The sequence below is a fragment of the Phodopus roborovskii genome, unplaced genomic scaffold (assembly GCF_943737965.1).
Source record: "Phodopus roborovskii unplaced genomic scaffold, PHOROB, whole genome shotgun sequence".
Taxonomy (NCBI): domain Eukaryota; kingdom Metazoa; phylum Chordata; class Mammalia; order Rodentia; family Cricetidae; genus Phodopus; species Phodopus roborovskii.
The window spans coordinates 2,175,458-2,194,040 of record NW_026126599.1 but is presented as its reverse complement, the minus strand read 5'-3'; positions in this window follow the sequence as shown (position 1 = coordinate 2,194,040).

Here is an 18,583-nt window from a genome sequence, read left to right as displayed (position 1 = left end):
ATGAGTATGCGCACACTCAGTGCTGTTTTCTTTCCTTTCTTTTTCTTAGACAGGGTCTCTGGGCAGCCCTGGTTGTCCAGGAACTCACTCTGTAGAGCAGCCTGGTCTCGAACTCAGAGATCTGCCTGCCTCTGCCTCCTGAGTGCTGGGATTAAAGGAATGTGCCACCACCAGCTGGCTCAGTTGGCTTTTCTACTTTTAAATAATTCAAGTCCCAACCCCAGGGAATGGTGCTGCCCACTTTTCACTTCAGTCCAACCTGGTCTAGATGGTCCCTCACTGAGACTCTTCCCAGGTGACTCTAGACTGTGTCCAGTAGACAATTGAAGCTGTCCATCACCCTCTCTGGACATATTAGTTGCTCCTTATCTGTGCAGATGGACATGAGGACAGAGTGGGACACTATAGTAATTATGTCCCCATGGCCTGGGATCTGTGTCCTGGGCATGGGTGACATGTGGACTTGGGACAGAGGATGCTTAGGGTTGATGATAGTGTCCCTGAGTAGCTGCAAGGGTGTGTCTTCTCAAAGCTGGGGTGTGCTCTACAGGCTTGAGAAAGACCAATGGGGTGAGAGAGACTTGGGGGAGTCAGGCCACAGATGGGCAGGGCTGGTTCAACAGCAATGTGGCTGAGTGTGGCAGTGTGTTGCCTAGTTTTATGGCAACTTAACACAAGCTAAAGTCATGTGAGAGAAGGGAACTTCAACTGAGAAAATGCCACCAAAAGATTGGGCTGTAGACAAGCCTGTAAGGCATTTTTAAATTAGTCAATGGGGGAAGGCCCAGCCCATTGTGGGTGGTACCATTCTTGGGCTGGTGATCCTGGGTTTTATAGGAAAGAAGTGTGAGAGATCCATGGAGAGTAAGCCAGTAAGCAGCACCCCTCCACGGCTTCTGCATCCGCTCCTGCCTCCAGGTTCCTGCCCTGGTTTGAGTTCCTGTCCTGCCTTCTTCCAGTGATGGACTGTGGATGTGGAAGTGTAAGCCAAATAAGCCCTTTCCTCCTCAAGTTGCTTTGGTCATGGTGTTTCCTCGCAGTAATGATAATCCTAAATAGGACAGAAATTGGTACTAGGAGTGGGGTATTTCTGTGACAAACATGACCATGTGTTTTGGGGAGGTTGCAGAAGGACTTTGGAATATTGAGTGTTGAGATCTCTGAGAGCTTGGAAGATAAGAATGTTGATGGAGGCTTGGCTTGTGAAGTTCCAGAGGGAAGTCTGAGAGTCCCTTAATGACTCTATCAGAGTCCTTTGCTATTTTGAGTTAAGAACCCGTGGTTCTAGCTAGCTGTGGCTGAAGAATCAGCAGTGATTAACAAGATAACAGAGCTACTGAAGGAAAACCTTTGCTCTCCTGGCATAATGGATGCTGGTTGGCTGGGTCTGAAGAATCAGCTACGATTAAGAAGAGGCTAGCAGGACTGAGGTGAAATCTTCTGGGAAGTGTTTCCTGAGAGCATACAGAAGCTGTGTTCCAGAGGCAGCCAAGGTTGTACCTCATGCTGGCAGCTAACCTTGGTCATATGTAAGGGTCATCCAGGCAGTACTGGTTCTGAAGACATGAAAAGGGTCATGGAGAGCAGCTTCGGCTTGGCACTATAGGGGGCCAGGTGAGGCCAATGGTAACGGTGTAGCCGGAGTAGCAATGGAAGCCTCAGGACTGAAGGGATCATGGAGAAAGTTGAGGCTTGGCACCATGAGGAGAGCCTATGAGAGGCTCTTGGTGAAAGTGCAGCAGATGACCCAGAACTTCGGAGATACCAGTTCCATGGGACAGCCACCAAGAGCAGCAGCAGCTTGCGGGATGGAGCTGGCCTGAGCCTAGAAGAGGAACTGTGTGTGCTGGAGGGGACAGAGCTGGAGAAGTGACCCAAGCCTTCTGGAGGTGCCCAGAAGATCCTGAGTGCATCCCAGATACTGGGCATTGGGTTATTTACACTGTTGCAGTTTGGTTTTACTTTGATCTGACAGTGACTGTTGCCTGGTTCTTGCCTTTTGAAACAATGAAGTATTTAACTTAACCTTTTATTTTGTATGAGCCTATAGTTGAGAGACTTTCTATTTTCAAAAGAGACTTTAGACTTTTAAAAGAAACTGGGTTTTTACAAAAAAAGACTGAATTTTTAAAGTGTTTGAATGTGTAAGACTGGGGGAGTTTTTTCATCTGTAAAATGTTCTTTATTGTGATTTTTTTTAATCAATGTGTGATCTTGGGGATGAACAAAAGAGAAAAAGTTGTGGCTTTACAGCAATGTGTTTGTGTGTCAAGTTGGCCAGTTGTGTTAGATAGTTTTATGGCCCAAGCTTGACCCAAGACCCTCATCTGAGAGGAGGGAATTTTAATTAAGAAAATGCCTCCATGCTGTGCATAGCAATGCACACCTTTAACCCCAGTGCTTGGGAGGCAGAGGCAGGGGGAATTTCTGAATTCAAAGCCAGCCTGGTCTACTGAGCAAGTTCCAGGACAGCCAGGACTACACAGAAACCATGTCTTGAGTCCCTTATGCCTCCATAAGATTGGACTGTAGGCAAGTCTGTAGGGCATTTTCAGCTAATGATTGATGGGGGTGGGGAGCCTAACCCATTGTGGGTGGTATGTCCCTGAGCAGGAGGTCCTGGCAGGCTGAGCAAGCCTTGGGGAGCAAGCCAGTAGGCAGCACTCCTTCATAGCCTCTGCATCAGTCCTGCCTCCAGGTTCCTGTCCTGACTTCCTTCAGTGATGAGCTACAATGTGGACGTATAAGCCAAATAAACCCTTTCCATCTCCATTTGCTTTGGTCATGGTGTTTCATCACAACAATAGAAACTCTAAGCAGTGTGGCCTTGTTCCTTGAGTCTTGGGCTCCACAGCAGCTTGGAGCTTCAGGACCTCTCCTGTATTAAGGACACAAGGCTTGGAAGGGCCTGGGCAGACAGACCTACTTGGCCCTGGCCCTGGCCCCTCCTTGGGTTAGCCACCCCCTCTTTTTTATGTTCATTGGTGTTTTATATGTGTCTGTGTGAGGGAATCAGATCCCCAGGAACCGGAGTTACAGACAGTTGTGAGCTGCCACATGGGTGCTGGGAAATGAACCCGGGTCCTCTGGAAGAGCAGCCAGTTCTCTTAACCATTGAACAATCTCTCCAGCCCCTCATCCCCTCTATAACCATCCAGGGACCCACTGCATTTCAGCCTCTTGACCACCAGGGAGGCAGACTGGCACACAGCAGGGATGGCTGGGGGCGTGGTGCCAGGGGGTGTCAGGAGCAACTCAAGTTTACAGATAGGGTGATCATTGAGGCTCAGAGAGGCTCTGCAGTTCCTGGAAGTCACACAGCAGGTCAGCCTCATGTTGGAGACTGGAACCCAGGGGTAGATGGCTCTCTGAGCCCCTGGACTGGGCCCTGGTGGGGTCCTTCATTCCCATGGGGTGGTTACCTAGCAGGGTGTGTATGTGGGAGAGGGGCCAGGATACCCGTCTCCCACCTGTTATCTGGGTTGCTCGCCATAGCCCCTCTTGGGACTGCCAGCAGTGTTTGGTAACCTAAAGGATGGCCCAGAATCTGACCAGGCCTGTGTGGCATTCCTGCTGTTTTCCAGGGGCCCGTGCCTGCCACCCCGCAGGGCACGATGGTAGAGAGGACTAGGAAGTCATCCTTAGAGCACAGGAACTGAATGCCAAGTCCCTTTAGTCAAGAGGCAGAGCATATGGGGCCCATGGAACATTGGAGTGGCCTTTGGGGACAGATGGAGCTGTCTTCACCTGCCACCCCCAGCTTAGAATCCAATCAGCTACAGCCTCTACCTGCCTCGGGCCACTGGGCTAGCTCACAAGGATGAGAGGGGTCCAACATAAGTCCCATGGGAGTCACAACCTGAGGGCACCAAGGCGGCATAGCTGGATGCTTTTTGCTGCTTGTATACAGTTACTGTTTAATACTTGTGCAATTTCTATTTCTAGAGTTAACCCAGAGCAGTGATATTCCTGTGTGAGTACAGAGTTGGGTATGAGGGTTCTTAGAGGAGGGCATGTGTCCCCTACACTCAAGTCCACATCCATCTTCAACCCTGAGGATCAGAGGACACTGGAAAGTGTTATGGGTTTGGGGAGCAGGTGGGACTAGGGCCTGGCTCTGGACTCCGGTGTCTGTAGTAGGGAGATGTGGGGGCAGTGAGGGTAGGGAGTAAGACACTGTACTGGCTCGTTTGTTTGGCATCTTAACACAAGCTAGAGTCATCAGAGAGGAAGGAGCCTCGATTGAGGTACTGCCGCCACAAGATCCAGCTGTAAGGCATTTTCTCAATTAGTGATCCATGGGGGAGGGCCCAGCCTACTGTGGGCGGTGCCACCCTTGGGCTGGTGGTCCTGGGATCTATAAGAAAGCAGATTAAGCAAGCCATTGGGAGCATGCCAGTAAACAGTAGCACCCCTCCAGGGTCTCGGCATCAGCTCCTGCCTCCAGGATCCTACCCTGTTTGAGTTCGCTGTCTTGTGATGAACAGCATTGTGGAAGTGTAAGCCAAATAAACCCTTTCTTCCCCAACTTGCTTTTTTGTGATGGTGTTTTGTTGCAGCAATAGAAGACACACACTATGTTTGGGCCCATGGGCATGGCCTTGTCTTCACAGGGCTTCACCTCCCTGAAGTACCTCCTACTGCCAGGCTCCTGTGCCTGAGCCCTTTGTGCATGCTTTCTGGCTCACAACTGGCTCCCTTCTTCCAGTCTGGGTAACTGCCTTTTTGTTCTCACAGAGGGTCCCAAGCCAGATTCAGATGTTGCTCTGTTTTCTGATGTCTAAGGTTGTCAGGAGGACCTTGAGGTCAGGGAGGGTCATTTCTCTCCCACTGTGGACCTCAAGTGCCAGTAGAGTGCCTCACACACAGTGGGGGCTCTTCTGGTATTTTCTAAATGGATGGATGGATGGATGAAGAGGAAGACCTATGTCTTGACCCATCAACTACTTTTTGAGCCTCAAGAGGATATCAATGCAGCCAGTGTCCACTGGACAGAGACAGACCCTGGCTGAGCTCAGCCCTGTACCGTCTTGCTGTGGGGCCCTGGAGTTTCACCCTAGAGCCAAACTGGGAAGGGTGAAGAGTAAGAGAAAGTGATTCTAGAGTCCTCTGAGGACTCCCCGAGAGCATCTCAGGGCTGGGGATCATACCTGGAACCTAGGGCTGGAGGGTGCTGTGGGCTTGCTTCACTGTGTCCCTTTCTCCAGTGACTCAGTCCTGCCTGCATGGATACTCAGTCACAGCTGGGTGTGGATACCCCAGTGTGGGAGGCCCATAGAGCTGCACAGGGTCACTGGGGTGTGCTTAGGAGTTCAGAGCCCTGAGATGTTCTGTGTGCAGTGTGTGTCACTCCCATCTTCCTGGAGACTTCACCCTTCCAGGACTGGGGCAGCCAAGGGATGGGTGTCCAGCCGTGATACTTGCCAATCACATCCCATGTGCCCCACCCTGCAGTTGCTCCTCTCACAGTGCCTGCTTTGGCTCCCACCTGCCCCATGCATTTGGAGTCCAGCTCACCTGGCCTACCTTGGGAAGTCCCTTTTCTGCTACACACACCATATCTCACCAGAGAGATCTCTGACTAGGTGCCTGTGGCATGTGCCAGGAACCTGTTGCTGGTCTGAGGTGTCCTCTCCTTGGTCTGGGCTGTGGAAGCACAGCCCCCTCTCCATTCCCAGGTTGGAGTTTGGGGGTTCTGTGCTAACTAATCTCCCAGGTGATTGGAGCTACTGATGGAGATGGATAGCCCGAGTGTGGCCCATTAAACTTCCAATAAAGAAAATCCCCATACCTTTGTCTGAGGCCGCTGGCACTTTATAAAACACACTGGATGTAATCCAATTGAAGGCGCAGCCTGGAGGACACCTTTATCTTATCTCAAATTGAAATTACATCATATTCTCTTCTTAAATTAAAAAGCAAGAATCTTTGTGTTCGCTTTCACATGGTCGTGTAAAACTTAATCAATGGTTTTCAAACATTATATCCCCAATATGGACCATTTCTAACCTTGTTATTTATGGGAGAGAAAGTTCCTGAAAGGAGGGGTGGGTTTGTAGATGGAGATAACAAATGCTGGGCTGGTGCCGGGTGAGATGGATGTGTCTGTGTCACTACAGATCAGGTAGCTGAGGTCAGGGGCTGAGGGACAGTGGGACCACTTTGGGATTGGTGCACTGATGTTTTAAGAATTTCCCTGTGAAACCAGGATGTATCCCTGGTGCACGAAAGGACTTCGGGAGCACATTCCCCATGGAGGGACACTCCCTTATCCTAGAAACACGAGGGAGGGGCTAGGCCCTACCCCAAAATGACTTGACAGATTTTGATGATCCCTTCTGGAAGGCACCCTGGTGAGTGGGTGGGGAATGGGATGAGAGGGTGTGGAGGGGCATGGGAGGGAGCGAGGGATGGAGGGAGGGAGAGGGCACTGGGATCGATATGTAAAATAAGAAAAAATAATAAAAAAAAAGAAAAAGAAAAAGAAAAAAATTTCCCTGTGAGTAGGAGCTGGTGGATAGGCTTTTCATCCCAGTTACTAAGAAGATTGAGGAAATACTACCAAGAGTTTAAAGCAGTGGTTTTCAACCTGTGGGTCATGCTCCCATTGGAGAGCAAATAATCCTTTTGCAAGAGTGGCCTAAGACCACAAGGAAACACAAATATTTACATTATGATTCAATAGTAGCACATTGCATTATGAAGTAGCACCAAAATATTTTATGGTTGGGGGGGCCACCACACCATGAGGAACCGTATCAAAGTGTTGCAGTATTAGGAAGGTTGAGAACCACTAGTTTAAAGCCTACTTGGGCAAGTAAGTGAAATCTTGTCTCAAAATAAAAAAGGGCCTATAAGATGGCTTCAGTGATGAGCTGGAGAGATGGCTCAGAGGTTAAGAGCAGTGACTCCTCTTCCAGAGGTCCTGAGTTCAATTCCCAGAATCCGCATGGTGGTTCACAGCTCTCTGTATTGAGATCTGGTGCCCTCTTCTGGCATGCAGGTATCAGTCAGAACTCTGTATACATAATAAATAAATCTTTAAATAAAAAAAAAAAAGATGGCTTCAGTGAGTAAAGGTGCTTCATAGCAAGCCAGAAGACCCGAGTTCAATCCCCAGGTCCACATGACTGAAAGAGAGAACCAACTCCTACAGGTTGGTTTCCTCTGACTTCTACACATGTGGCTCAGTGGTAGAGCAGCTGCCTAGAATCCCCAGTAAGGGACCGGGGGCATGGCTTGGCGGTAGAGCACTTGTCTATCATAGGTGATGTCCTGTATTCCAACTACAGCACCATAAAGTAAAAACTGCTTTAGTTTCTAGTTTCTCCAAACCCCAGTCCTGGCAGCTGAGGACACTTGGCTGTCTTTTGACATGTGACAGATGACAAGGGACATGCAGGTTAACCACTGCTGATGGGTAAACAGAATCCTCAATGCCCAGCAGCATGCTACAATGGCCCACTGGTCACAGGTGGCTGTGGAGACCTGAATCATGGCCAGAGGTGTGCCAGTAGCTTTAAATATGAGGAACTGCCATCTTATCTGCGATGCTAGGGATGGTACCCAAAGCCTCTGGTACACTGGGCAGCTGTTCTAATACTGACCAACAGCTGGCCAAAGGCTGGGTGAATTAGTGCATAAGCTGATGCCAGTGGCAGTTAGAACTCAAAGGCTTAAAAAGAAGAAGCATGGAGGCTCTAGTTCTTTCTTTTTTGTGGGGGGGGGTTCTCTGTGTAGCTTTGTAGGCCAGGCTGGCCTTGAGCTCACAGAGATCCACCTGCCTCTGCATTCTGAGTGCTGGGATTAAAGGCATGCATCAGGTTCTAGCTCTTTCTTAAAAAATCTGTTATCTTAGCTGGAGGCCACCCGGGAGCAGAATGCTTTGGTGGGATGTGGGACTCTATAAGGAGTAGGTTTTTCTGCTGGTCTTGTCCCGCTGCCGCACCAGCCCCAATTAACGCACAGAGACTCTGTATTTGATATAATGCTGTTGGCCAGTTACTTGTTTCTTATCGGCTAGCTCTGTCTTAAGTATTAACCCATTTCTGCTAATCTATGTTTTTCCACGTGGTCTCCTCTTACCCTCAGAGAGCCGGCTGGCGTCCAGCTCTCTCCAGATTCTCCATCTTGACTCCTCCTTACTACTTCCTCTTTCCTCCTTGTCTCCTAGTCCCACCTATCTAGCTTTCCTATTGGCCAACAGTGCTTTATTCATTAACCTGTATGAGAAAATATTTACAGAATGACATTTCCTATCAGGACTCAAGGATCCTCAGCAGCCAGATTGGTACCACAAGGGATAAGAGGACCACTAAGCAAGACTGGTGGGGTAGAAACAGGGAATACTTTTACAGGGTACCCAGCTTGTGTCCCTGAGCCATGAATGAGGTAACCTGGAACTTTCTGCCATACAGACTTCTGGTTTGGAGGAGAAATGAACCCAGAATTCTATGAGGTACTTGGCAGGAAAATTCTAATGACCTGCTTAGGCTCCTGCTGGCTCTATCCACTCTATCCTCAGACTGTGAGTTCCCCAGAGATGGAGCCCTAACTGACCACAAAATCCCACAGCCACTTGGGGCAGTCTCTGGGTTCCCCTCTACACTGTCCAGGAGCCCACACACCTATGAAGCTGGGAAGCTGCCTGCAGTTTGGGAACACACTGACCATTCTCATGATCTCTGGGACAGAGTGGCTAGCCTCAGCCTGTCTCTCTCTCCTACAATCCTGTCATTCTTCTTGCCCATTATAGCTTCCAGAAGGATTAGGAGGGCTCAGGAAGTTCTACCTCTTATCCGACCAGTACAGAAGACCAGTACAGAAGAGGTGTTGCTGATAGGGACCACTCCATCCCTTTTACACTTGAATGCTGGCCTCTGGTGGAGGGTGAGTGGGGGTTTAGGAGTATAGGTGTGTGGGTGTTCCCTGTCTCTCAGCTTTCTTAGATAGCCTCTATGTAACTGCCCCCCACCCCAGTGGGTGAGCTGTCAGGCAGGGACCCTGTATTCTGCGGGGGAGGGGATAGTGCCAGCTTTGCCCCAAGGCCTCAGTGGACTTGGCAAGGCTCCATGTAACAGCCAGGTAGCTAGCTGTACGCTCCCTCCCCTGGAAGTGTGTGTGTATGGGGGGGGGGTCCCAGGGGAGGCCCCCCACATCACATGACCCCATCAGCTGATGGAATAGGATGACTCAGCCGGCAGCTGTCGGCCCCCTAGAAATAATGACAGAAACAATTAGCAACTCAAGCAGTAGCCTTTCCTTAATTATCTCCTCCGAGTTTAATTAACTAGCTAAATTATCAGCAGTAATGTAGGCATTAATTATGTCAAATTACAGCGTAAAACTCACAAAGTGTGGAAAACGTCAACTCAGCTAGCCTCACCTGCCAAGTGCAATCGTGGGTGGCTCGTACCTGTGTACAGCGACTGGGAGCTGCCGAGCAGGGGCCCTGCCAGTGTCCTGGGGGCCCCGGGCTAGGGGCTCAAGGACTGGGAACAGGGCAGCCAGGTCCCTGAGAGATCATGGGACTGAGGCAAAGTCTTGGCTTGGGCAAAAGGGAGGGAGAGTACCCTGCTCCTTGGCCAGATGGTCAGGATATTGAATTATTAAATTATGAATATTAACACAAATCAGACACAAAAGAGGTAATAATTTTGGTGCCTTAAAGAAATAATTAACATAATTTTGATAAATTACATGATAAAGGAATCTCAGAATGGAAGGAGATTTATCTTAATTAATATCTTGGACCGGCTTTGGAAGGTAAATGGCTCCTGTGGGGACAGGGCAGGTGAGGCCAGGTGGCGATCTGGCCCAGCCTGGGATACACATTTCCCCGCTGTCGTAGAGTTGCTGGAGCAAAGAGATGGGACCTCGGTTGGGCAAGGTTCACAGGAACTTCTCAGCTCTGTGCCTTATTTTCCCTTCTTTGAAGTCTGGCTGGCTTTCCCAATGCCTTTAGCTCTGACCTTCTTGGCTATTTAAGATGATAAGATTATAGTCTGCTCTGGCTTCTAGTAGAATCAGTAAGTTCTATCTCTCATCTAACCACTACAAAAGGTGCAAGCGCCACTGTCAGGGTCGGTCTGGCTTTGGTCAGCCCCTCCCTGTGAATCTTCCAGTTGTGCCTTGAAATATCCAGCTGGGGCAGCAGGGTCCCCAATAAATAGTTTCAGTACTTCATCCCTGAAGGGCCTCAGCTGGGGCTTCCCCAATCTGGGCCTTAGTTTCCCTCAAGTGCAGTGACTTGTGTTGCTTGGACTTTTGTTGGCTGTCCCCACCCACCTCCATAGATGCCAGCCAGTCCTGTGGGGCCATTCTCAATCATAGGCACCTCCAAAATTGGTGGGCCAGACTCCTGCAGTGTGGTTCCCAGCACTTCTCCAGTCCTGGCTAATGCTCCCTGTCTCAGTTAGTGTTCCTTTGCTGTAAAGAGAGACACCATGACCACGGCAACTCTTATAAAGGCAAACATTTAACTGGGGCTGGCTTACAGTTCAGAGGTTTAGTCCATTATCATCATGGTTGGAAGCAGAGGCATGCAGGCAGATACGGAGCTAGAGAGGCAGCTGAGAATTTTACATCCAGATCAGCAGGCAGCAGGAAGAGAGAGTGACACTGGGCCTGGCTTGAGCATCTGAGCCCACGCCCAGTGATGCACTTCTTCCAAGAAGGCCACACCTCTTAATAGTGCCACTCCCTGGTGACCAAACATTAAAACATATGAGTCTATGCAAACCATTCCTATTTCAATCCAGCAGACCCCCTATTCCAGAACCCTGGTTTCCCATGACCTGGGGCCACGAGTGTTTAACTAGGGAACTTGCTACCTGGAGGCCCAGGTTGAGTCAGGGCACATGGAGCCACAAAGGTCCCAGGGCCCTGCCTCCTCTCCCTCCTTTAATCCAGTAGCACAGATTTCAGTAAGCCAGCAGCCTCCTGCCCCTGGGTCTTTGCACTGGCTGCTTGTGCTGCCTGGTGCTGTCATTCAAATCCTCTGCCACCCTGGCTGTCAGTTTACAAGTGGCCTTGTTCGGCTCTACCCTGAAGTCCTGTCCCCTCTCTTGTTTGCCTCCCCTCAGTCACCTTGACATCTGGCTATTGGTTGTCATCAGCCTTCCCCAGAACATGAGTCCCAGGAACTCAGAGGATCCTTCTGTCTATTTGCTGCTGTGTTTTGGTGCCTGGTACTCAGTAGGTCTCAGCAAAGTCATGGAACATGATGGATCTTTTCCATGTTCCCAGCCTGATAGGTCTGCCACAGTGCTTGGTCCCTAGGCTCAGCAAGCCATGTCTCTACAGCCACACAAGTGTATGCCCTGCCATCATGAACAACTTGGCAAAGGGCATGTCACCTATGTGTATTACAATGCATTTTATGTGGCAGACACAGGACATCCATGGGGCATGTCACACATTTCCCACACCACACATGCCTGGCCTGGGAGAAGCCTGGAACTCTCCACCCCTGGTATATATGTGTGCACATGAGTTGTATGTGTGCACATACATGTTACATATTCTTGTATATGGGTTTTATGGGTGAGAACATACATGTGTGTTATGTGTTTATGTGCACGCTCATGTGCACTATCATTAGATACTGAGAGCTATGCTGTCCTCGAGGCCCTGGGCAAGGCCTATCCTTCTTGCTGGGCTTCAATTTTCCTGCCTCAGGGTCATTGTCTGTTCTGGACTGTCGAGCATGGGTGGCAATGTCCCTGGGTCTGTCTCCACCACAAGCCTCAGCACCATGAGAAGAGGGAGTTGACAGTTGGGCTATGTGGGACCTCCAGGGTCACACAGAGCAGGATGCAGAGGCATGGGGACATCTGTGGCTAGCATGAGGCCTGGTGGAGTTGACAAGACAGCAGGGTCTATCCCTGCTGGCAAGCTGTTGATGAGTTCTGGGATGTAGGGCAGAGGGTAGGCACCCAGTCAGCTTGATCCCTACCTTGGCTAGAGAAAGCTCTGTTCCCAGCATGCCCACCATCAGGCCCAGCACAGCCTGCACTTAGCTAGTCCTGGGGATGGAAAGCTCAGCACCTGCCTGGGCTTCTCTGGGTAAGTGCTGTGGTAGGGTCAGGCAGACAGTGATGGGATTAAGAGGGCAAACAATTGTGAGAATTTATTCCACTCAGGCTGGGTGCATGGGCAGATGTAGGGGTCATGAGAAAGGGTGGGGGAGTAAGTGGGTGCATGAGGAGGGGACTTCAGTCTAGACCCTGCTCTGTACTCAGAGCCTCAGATCCCAGCAGAGGCCCCTAGGCCCTGGCCCAGGGTGGGGACTGCGTTCAGAATGCAGGAGTGACTTTCAGATCTGTGTCCTCACCTAGCTCCATGTCTGGGAGCCACACCAGGAGAAGAAACAGCACCCAGCCGCCTCTGCCTGCAGCCAGGTCTGCTCCTTTCTCCTAGCCAGCTCTGCCAACCCAGACCAGAAATGGGGGTTCCCTTGTCCTCTTCACATCTACCATACACCCCAACAACTGCAGACTACAGCCCATGAGGTCTAAGATGGACTACCCGCACCTCACACTTGCACCCCACATCTGTCCCTCTCCAGTCCACCTCAGCAGGCCCTTCCCCGCCCACTCCTGCTAAAATGTTGGCATGTGCCCATCACTCCTGCCCCGTCTCCCACCTCCTGCTCCTCCACAGCCACCACTCTGGGTGACCAGGTTCATCTCAGAGCTCCAGTGAAGCCACAGGGTGACTTTTCCTCTCAGGTCCCCCCATTCAGACCTTCAACCTAACCATGACAAAATCCTTAGACCAGTGGTTCTCAACCTTCCTGGTGCTGTGACCCTTTACCACAGTTCCGAATGTGGTTGGGACCCCCACTCATAAAATTATTTTTGTTGTGACTTCATAAGTATAATTTTGCTACCGTTATGACTTGTAATGTAAATATCTGATATGCAGGATATCTGATATGTGACTTTAGATGAACCAAGTCATGGCATCTTACAAAGCAGTGGACCTGGATTCTGCAAGACTACCCAAAGTGGAGCTGAGGAGATGGCTCAGTGGGGAAAGTGCTTGCTGCACAAGCAAGAGGACCCGAGCTCGGAGCCCCAGGACATGTGTGAAGAGCAGAGTGTGGTGGTGTACTTCCATACACCAGCTTTGCCAGGCAGATACAGGAAGATGCCCAGACAGCCAAGACTGCTTGGTGACATCCAGGCCTTTGAGAGTCCCTGTCTCAAAACACAAGGTGGACGGCTGAGGAGTGATGCCTAGGATGGACCTCTAGCCTACATACCCACATGCTCACTCGGGCATGCATACTCTCACTGTGAATTCTCATGTCAGCCCCTGCTTCCAAAGACTGCCAAGGTGACTTATGACAAAGGAAGCCACAGGCAGGCTGTGGTTCAACGGGTAGACAGCTTGCCACTTGCCAAGCCTTGGGTTCCAGCCATCATGCCACAGAGAGTATAGTGGCACCCATCTGTGAGCCCAGTACCAGGCGGGTGGAGGCAGAAGGAGCAGAATTTCAAGGCTAGCCTGGGCTACATAGCAAGACCCTGTTTCAATATCAATCAATCAAAGTGTGGCAAAGCTCTCGCAGTGCACAAGCACCTTCCCGTAGCGTCGCCTCACTTCTCTGGGGTTGGAAGTTTCAACCTGTTCAGAAGCAAGCCAGGGCCCTGTGTTTCAGGGAGATGTCATTCTGTAAACATGTTTCTCATACTGGTTAATGAATAAAGCACTGTTGGCCAATAGGAAAGCAAGGTAGGCAGGACTAGGAGACAAGGAGGATTTGAGGAAGTAGTAGGGAGGGGTCAGCATGTAGAGACTGGAGAGAGCAGAACGCCGGCCCCACTCTCTGGTAAGATGAGACCATGTGGAAACACTTAGATTAATAGAAATGGGTTAATAACTAAGACAGATAGGAAACTAGTAACTGGCCAACAGAATTATATCAAATAAAGAGTCTCTGTGTGTTAATTGGGGCTGGCGCCGCGATGGGTCCAGGCCAGCAGGGGAAAACTTACTCCTAACATTGTCTGGTATCTTTCAGCCTCCAATCTTCTGGTTTGGTTCACAATCCATCCTGCTCTGACATTATGAGGAGCCTGGCCAATCTGTAAAGCTGCTTCCTGTGACTCCGCCCCCTGTGACATCACCAGAAACAGGCCAATCCTGGGGGCTGGTATTTGTACCTCCATCACCTGTGCCTAGTCACAAAGTCATCAGGTTCCCTGCTAGAACATCTAAGGAAGTCCCTTTTTGGGTGGGCGGGGGAGAGTTCTACACAGCCTGCGTGTAATGCTGCACCATCCACAGTGCAGTCTCTGGCCCCGCAGAGTCCAAAGGGACTGAAGTAAATTGGGTGGGACACCTAGTTCCCTAAGGTTCCAGAGGACAGTGTTGGAGAACTGCCAAGAGGGCAGTAAGAGATGGAGGTTGTCCCTGGATGGACTTTGGGAGAGGGAGAACCACAACAGCCTTCTCTGTGAGGTTCCTGCTTGTAGATCTGCAGCCTGAGGTCTGAATGGCTGCAGACTACTGACCTGGTCCAGGCAGGTGCCTCTCTGATGGCAGAGTAGAGTCCTGGAACCCTTCAGAAGCTCAACAACAGTCTCTTCCTACCTCTGCCTCAGTTTCCTCATCTACATGATGGGGCTCAGAAAGAACAAGAGGAACCCAATTTCGTTAACAAACAATGATCATGAATGCAGCCACACAGCATCCTTCAAGGTTTCTATTTCATTATCCTCTCATCCAGATGTCAGTCATCCATTCTTGAACTCATCCATCCATCCTTTCATCCATCCACCCATCCACTTGCTCCTCTTTCCACCTACCTACCTATCCAACTACCCATCCATTTATCCATTTATCCATCCATCCATCATCCATCCACCCAACCACCCATCTTCCCATCATCTATATCCATTATTCATCCATGCATCTATCACCTATTATTGATTCATCCACCTATCCAACCATTCATTCATCCATCATCTATCCATTATCCATTCATCCATCCTTCCTTCCATCTGTCCATCTGTCATTCATTTATCTACCCACTTGCTCATCTTCCCACTATCAATCCACTCACCCACCCATCTACCTACATATCTACTCACCAGTCTATTCATCAATATTCCTCCATCCACCTAATCATCCACTGGCCCTCCACCCTCCATCCCTCTTCTCTCCCCCATCTCCCTATCTCCTAATCAGCAGCTGTGTATATATCACCTGGCATCTGAACACACAAGTGCACGTGTATAACTTAGCTCAGACAGCAAACACACCTGCACCCAGCCAGTGAGGTGGGCAAGTGTGAGCCCACACACCTCAGTGAGTGTATGGACAGTGTCAGGCAAATGATCACACCCTGAAGGGACATCACACTTAGTTGTGAACAGAGTTGGAGAAGAGCAGGCCCTACCCCCTGATCCTGTTGTGACCTGTGCTCAGCACACTTATGTGGTGTTGAGATGTGGTTGGTGTTGATGAGTTGGGATCCATCCACCACAAGATGTGTGCAGCCTGGTGCTATATCTTTGGGGTTTACAGGGCTCGCCTATATTCATTTCAGCCTCAACTACTGACCTACAGATGCACTGAGGGGGCCAGTCAAACTGCTCTCCTCAGGGGTGGCACAGCCAAGTGTTCATTAAGCCTCTGTGGGGTGTGTGCTCTCCCTCCCTGGACCTGAGGATGAGGTGTGGCTGATCAGTGTCTAAATCCTTGCCTATGCTGACTTACAGATTGTAAGCCACTTTCCCGACTGTCTTCATAGAAGCCTCCATTTTCCTGTCTTTAAAATGGGAATGTGAAGGCTGGCTGTGAGGATGGAATAGCACAACGAGATGAGCACAGTGCCAGCATACCGCAGGCCTCAGAGGCTTTGCTGGGAACAGCCCCAGAGGCTACCCACTCCACTGTCCTGTTCCAGGCCTGGGTTTTCAGACGAAAACCTAGATGGCAAAGCTCAGACAAGTTAAGCAACTTGCCTAAGCTCACAGAGTCTGTTGGTGGCGCTGCTTGGGTACCAAGGGAGCCGTGTATAACAGGGTCCTGAGACAATGTGGTGCAATGTGAATGGGAAAGCCATGACAGCAGAGACTGGGGACGGGATGGGGGAGTCTGTCCAAGGTCATGCTTGTGAGAGACAGCACCAAGCCAGGTCCCCACACGACCTCCCCCCCAACCAGGTGCAGCCAGAGTTCAGTCCCGCCTCAGTTCTTGGCAGTTGCTCTCAACAATAGCAGGCTCTGCCCGGATCCAGCTGGGTTGGCACCTGGACCAGCACCATCTGTCCCTTACCCTCCATCTGAGATGCCCCCCTCAGTGAGGCCAGCGGGGCATAAAAGGGCTGTGGGCAGCAGTATATGGGAGCACTAGACTTCCTGCCAGTAACAGTCATAGGCTCTGGGGGACCCCATGAGGGACAGGGAGGGCCACCTCAAACCCAGCCCTGCCCCAGCTTAGCACTGTAGGGGCTTCTTGCTTATACATCCAAGGTGTTGGAAGAATATGAGAAAATATACATTGGAGCATCTATCCCATACATAGTGCAGGTGGGGAAACTGAGGCACATATCTAGATCTTTTAGAATGCCACTCAGCAAGTTTGATACCATAGGATGATTGATGCCTGGGACTGTCCACTGCATTCGCTGTTTTTTAGCCTCCTGAAGCTGAGGTTCTTACAGCCCACCGCCTAAATGCTTAGACTTGGAAGGTTCTTGGTACTGCTCAGGATTTTGGGTGTTGAGACCTGTCTGTGTCACTTTCTGTACACTGACACAGGATATGAGGTTGGCCGGTATAACATTGCGAATAATTACTAACTGTGCAGCTGGGTGGCAGGGTAAACCCATTTGGTGGCTTTCAACTGAGGTCATCTTAAGCTACCTTTTCTCGCCTCAGTTTCTTCATCAGCAAGATGGAGTCAAAGAATGAATGGCTAAGTGACTCACCGAGCCGCCTTATGCTTGTTGGGTGACAGACGCCAAGGCCAGCCAGCTGAGTACCGCCGAGCGTGACCGGCAGGTGGCGCTGCGGCGTTTCTAAGAGCGCTGGTCTCTGCGGGGTGGTGGCCCTGCCGGTGTCCCAGAGTGTAAGAGTGAAAGAAGCAAGCTCCCCTAAGCCACACACCTGCGGATGCCTGAACAAGGGTCCAGGGGCACCTAGCTGAGCCACCCTGAGGACCTGCTTTAGGTTGTTGTGCCCCGGGCCTGGCATGCCTCCTCTGGGGGCAAGCTGGTGTCCTGGGCTCCATGCGGCATCAGGAGAGAGCTACATGCTTGCCCTGAGGCCTGGCAAGGAGGGCTGGCTTTTCCACAGATGAGGCCAACAGTAGTAATATGGGTAGTAATATGGTAGTAATATGGCTGGCTCAAGCGGTGACTTCAGGAGGTACAAGGTGTCACTATGTCCAGTAGCTAAGTCAGAGGGGTGGGTGCTCGTCTAGGTTCTGGGCAATTGCTGGCCTCAGGCAGAAGGACTTTTGGATCCTCCTTAGTCCCCCTGGGGATAAGTGATTTCTTCCTAAGGGGTTCAGGGTGGGGCCTGGAGGGGCAGAGAAGAGCCCAAAACTGCCCCATTGCATGTAGGAAGGCGAGCATCCCTCGGCCTCATTGTCTCTACCTGTCCACTTGGGTGGCAGATTACCTTGGCTTTCGCTGCGCACAGATAACAGGCTCTCTTTCTGTGTTGTTATCTGACTAGCCTGAGCCCAACCTAGTCCTCCCTACCTCATGGGCAGGCTCCACACTACCCCACCAAAGGAAGGACCCTCCCACAGGAAGGATATCCCTGCCCACTGCACAGAACAGCCCCGCCCACTGCGCAGGATAGCCCCTGAGGAAGCTTGGACTTCCAAGACCCACAAGCCCTGACCCAGACTTTGCAGATTGTGCCCCCAGAGCGCAACCCAAGTGCACAGAGGGGACACGGGCCAGGAAAAGAGCCGCGTGTGCGCACAGCAGCTGGGTGTGTGCAGGGGACTGTTGGAGCACCCGGCTCCGCAGCGACGCTCCTTAATTAGATTCTGGGAACCAGACACACAAACAAAAGATATTAATATCAAGCGGCGCCGCATCAATCGCAGTTTACACAGATCAGAGAGTGGTTTGGGCGCAAAGAGGTTGTAGCGTGACAGGTTGTTACTTTACAAGTTGGGGGTGGAGGACGCGTGGCAGGCCCGACTGCAGCTACTCTGAGAAGGATTCAATGGCTGAAGCTGAGACCGTGGAGGAGGGCAGCATACAAGGCTGTGACAGGGCCTGGCTGCCACAGAGGCCTGGGCAACTCAGGGAGGGTTTGTATGTCTAATCAATTCACAGTAACTGCGGTAAAGCCCTAACCCTAATAACCAGTGAGCATGACCTCATTTTCAATTTATTTATTTATTTATTTATTCTTTTTGCGATAGTACCTCATACAGCCCAGGCTGTCCTCAAATGGGCTATGAAGCCAAGGATGACCTTGAACTCCTGGTCCTCCTGCTTTCTCCTTTTGAATGCCAAGGTTGCAGGGTGCACTTATACCTAGTTTATACCATGCTGGGCTTGGAACCCAGAGCTCCAGGTATGCAAGGCAAGGGCTCTCCCGTC